General features: G+C 36.4%; 1 protein-coding gene across 1 annotated transcript in view; it reads right to left on the minus strand.

The window, feature by feature from the left end:
• LOC106884094 (neo-calmodulin) overlaps positions 1–5,000 on the minus strand; it is a 484,648-nt gene that overhangs the window by 461,807 nt on the left and 17,841 nt on the right. The window lies entirely within an intron of this gene.

Raw genomic sequence — 5,000 nt, forward strand, 5'->3', positions numbered from 1 at the left:
TGTTAATGGGTGACCCTGCGATAGACTGGCTTTCTTTCCAAGTACGAATGTTGGCCTTTCAGATTAGCCAGTGGGGGGGGGGGGAATCGTGTAAAAGCTGCAAGAGTGCCAGAAAGTGCATTGTGGCCAGCGGTGTTTAATAACATCCGATAGTCTATGTAAATACATATTGATTTCTGCTATCTCAGCAAGAAATGAATTGTTACTGAAATCAGAATGTAAATGTAGACTGTTCTTTAATGCATTTTGAGTGAGTCTAAGTTGCCGACACTCCGAGTTTCTCGTTTCCGCTCTTTTAACTGGTAATCCAAGTGTTATTGTCCCTTAAATTATCTGATGTTTAAATCAATCAATCACTCTACCTACCTACCTACCTACCTACCTATCTATCTATCTATCTATCTATCTACCTAACTACCTACCTATCTATCTATCTATCTATCTATCTATCTATCTATCTATCTATCTATCTACCTACCTACCTACCTACCTATCTATCTATCTATCTATCTATCTATCTATCTATCTATCTATTTATCTATCTATCTATTTATCTATTTATCAAGAGGAAAAAAAAAACACGTACATGTTACTGATCACAGGCCAAATATTGATCAACAAAGCAAATATCGATTGCAGGAAAGTGAAGTACATACATTTAGAATCTACCAGTTGCTCTCACATGCCATACGTCTGTCACATTCTTGTTCTGATTGATGTTCTAATAATGACACTAAGTCGATGTACATTTTGATCAATGCCAGCTTTCATAATTGGAGTTGTTATTGCTGTTGTTTTTTTGGTGGAGGGGTTGGTGGTGTGGTGGTGGTGCTGCTTTTATTGTTATTATTGTCGTTATTTAACTCCAGTTTAGCTCTGGTCGAAACAATTGTTTAAGAGCAAAGGACCGTTCCTAGACATAAGTGTACATCACCCGTGAAGGCGCTTCTCCTAGTGGTTAGCAGTTGCTATTTTAGGTGTCTGTATAACCACAAGTAGTAATAGACCCACTCAGCCCACTCGGTCGTGATTAAGGAGCAGCTTGAGAGGAAGAGAGAAAGAGAGAGAGAGAGAGAGAGAGAGAGAGAGAGAAAGAGAGAGAGAGAAAGAGAGAGAGAGAGAGATAAGCAGAGTGCATCAGCACTCGATTGGATCTAATTAAAGTTTAGTTGAGTGGAACGACGTGAATTAATTACCTTGCTCAAAAACACATCTGGTGTCGAGATTCGAACACGCGCCCTGATGATTATGAGCCGATCACCCCTCCTCCATGCCCTAACCAATTGACCACGCACATTCACGTGCATACGCTGATATATGTTTGTCTGGATATACATATGTATAATAATTCTTGATTTTCTTTGAGGCGGGATGGAATAGTGGATCTCGAAGCACATAATGCAAGAATGATGGTATGTAAATACTGGTCTGCAAAAATCCCTTTCGGATAGAAAAAGTTGATGGCTACCAGAAGACATCAACAACGTACAAATATATGTTTATATTATTTTGTGAGGGTGGGGGCATTCATTTTGTGTGTATCTTGGACTGAAATATCGTACATAATATCTTGGACTAAAATATCGTACATAATATCTTGGACTGAAATATCGTACATAATATCTTGGACTAAAATATCGTACATAATATCTTGGACTGAAATATCGTACATAATATCTTGGACTAAAATATCGTACATAATATCTTGGACTGAAATATCGTACATAATATCTTGGACTAAAATATCGTACATAATATCTTGGACTAAAATATCGTACATAATATCTTGGACTGAAATATCGTACATAATATCTTGGACTAAAATATCGTACATAATATCTTGGACTGAAATATCGTACATAATATCTTGGACTAAAATATCGTACATAATATCTTGGACTAAAATATCGTACATAATATCTTGGACTGAAATATCGTACATAATATCTTGGACTAAAATATCGTACATAATATCTTGGACTGAAATATCGTACATAATATCTTGGACTAAAATATCGTACATAATATCTTGGACTGAAATATCGTACATAATATCTTGGACTGAAATATCGTACATAATATCTTGGACTGAAATATCGTACATAATATCTTGGACTGAAATATCGTACATAATATCTTGGACTGAAATATCGTACATAATATCTTGGACTGAAATATCGTACATAATATCTTGGACTGAAATATCGTACATAATATCCGCCAACGGATTAAATCATAACTGCCTTTTATTGATACTATAAGTTATTCTTTCCCGTCAATCAGCTTTGTACCATTCTGTAAATTCCTTCCATTATACTTGTTACAACGTCTTCGCAATTTCTATAAGTTTCTGTGCAAACCCGGTAAATGCAAAAGGAAGTAAGATTACTGACGAGATGTTGATTTAAGCCGAAACCAGGTACTTAGATCTTCAGTTCAAGCTGCTGTTGTTCCTGTAGTTTAATCACGAAGATTATTTTCACAGTAAGATTAAATATATGCTTATCAAGCAGATTGTATATGACTTCCGTATTAATATTTTTACAAAACAACGCTAAACTGATACAATAAGCACACACACATATTATATGTGCGTATGTGTGTGTGTGTATGTGTATATGTGTGTGTACAGAGATATACAGGTTGAGGCATAAATAGATGTAGACATATGTATGTGTGTTTCTGTACGCAAGCATACATATATATATACCACATATGTTTACATAGCTACATGTACGTATCCCGGATCTGTGTTTAGTTAATGAGTTGTGCATTCTGTGTACTTTATTCTGTCCAATCTATCTCAGATATTCTGTATGTTCAGCTGTAATTCATTGTTATCGCATCACTTTCAAATGTTAACACATCAATGAAAATAGCCAATGCTTTTAGGAAGCAGGAAATACACTGCCAAAAACTTAGTACACTACAGTGAAGAGGTAGAATCTATCACGTCTACTTGTCCTGCTGGTTCAGCTGCAGGGCCTGCTGCTTCACATGCAGCTGGTGGCGCTGCATTAATCTTGTACTTTCAACAATTTCATGTGAGTTTCTACTGCTTCGCCATGTGCACGCCCTTGTTATTGAGGTGAGCGCAGCATTGTCTTTTCGGAGTGTAGGATTTATATTTCAATACTTTTATCGTGAGGTTTGCTTTAATGATTCTGGTGTTACTTTAGGGTCTAATTTGGTATTATATAGTAGGTTCAATTTCTGATAGCTGGTTGTGCCCTTAAGAAAGATTCTTACTGTCACGTCGTTCAACCCCACACTCAGCTGGTAAAAATGAGTAGTACCAATATTTCAAAGGTCCAGCCTGGTCATGCTCTGTATCATGCTGAATCTTCCTGTGAGCTACGTTAAGGGTACATATGTCTGTGGAGTGCTCAGCCACTCGTACGTTAATTTCATTAGCAGGATTTTCTGTTGATCGGATCAAGTGGGACGCTCGTCGTCGTAGCTGACGGAGTGTCAGTTAACACCCCCACCGGATCTCTGGGTATTTTTTTTTCAACCAGAGTCCACTCTACTGCAAGCACTCTAACAAGGTCTTCAGTTCACGGATACATATCTCTTCTTTTCCCACCTATCTTAGAAACCCTTAAAATAGTTACGAGTGCTGCCCTTCCTTTCAAGTAAAGCCACAGTATAAAAGAGAACCTAAGTTATATGAATTGGTAGCGTATGCGATATCTCCCTCTCGCCATATACAAACTTCAATTAACTAAAATTCTGGTGCGTCAACAGAGTTCAATATTTCCCTTATTAGTTTATTTCCCCTAGTGTTGTTCGGTTGCTTTAAACATTATTCAGCAATGCTTTCTTCAACCCGTTACACATACAATCTTGTGTGTCTAACGTTAATGCGGTCACCACAGCAATCGCCACATCATTCATTTCCTGCATGTTGCATATGAGCGCTTAGTCTTGACATTTTGGTTCTGTATTTTTCTGCAAATCTTGTTATAATTCCCAAGACACCTGCTGTATTGGCGTCCGGTCGATTTGATAGATCGTTTCGGAAAATATTTTTCCTTCAAGTCGTTGACAATAACATCGAGACTGTTTGCCTTAATCTCCATGTCTCTATTACTTGGCATGTCCTAGAATATAGTCATTTTGTCATTTTTGACATGCTTAACAGATGATCTTTATATTGTCTCTGTTTTATTATTATTGTTATTGTTATTATTATTATTATTATTATTATTATTATTATTATTATTTGATATTCCATAACGTTAGCACAATTTCCAGAGCGACATCTCAAACAATGTCATACACACGCGTGCACGCACGAACAAACGTGAGCTCACGCGCACGCACACACACACACACACACACACACACACACACACACACACACACACACACACACACACACACACAAATATATATATTTACATATATATGCATATGCATATATATATACATGCATATATTGATGACTATGCACATATATACATACAAGCATGCATACATACATACATACGCAAGGATATATATATATATATATATATATATATATATATATATATATTCTCTTACTCTGTTACTTGTTTCAATCCTTTGACTGCGGTCATCCTGGAGCACCGTCTTTAGTTGAACAAAAAAATCTACCACAGGAATTATTCTTTATAAGCCTAGTACTTATTCTATCGGTTTCTTTGGCTGAACCTGCTTCCTAAAAGCATTAACTATTTTCATTGATCTAAACACACTACCATCGATTGTCAAGCGATGTTGTGGGGGGTAGCAGGGGAGGGGGGGGGGACAAAAACAGACACACACCCGCACACAAATATATATATATATATATGTTCATATGATGATATCTCCACAATGTGTTGATGAGATAAACATGTAATCGTTACCGATATAGCAATAAACTTCAATAATAATGGATATTAGCGTCAAAACTCTCATTAAAATTTTTGATATATATATATATATATACTACGGGCTTGTTCTAGTTTCCACTTAGCACAAATCCAATCAGA

Source organism: Octopus bimaculoides, chromosome 23, assembly GCF_046866305.1.
Source record: "Octopus bimaculoides isolate indiv1 chromosome 23, ASM4686630v1, whole genome shotgun sequence".
NCBI classification, from domain to species: domain Eukaryota; kingdom Metazoa; phylum Mollusca; class Cephalopoda; order Octopoda; family Octopodidae; genus Octopus; species Octopus bimaculoides.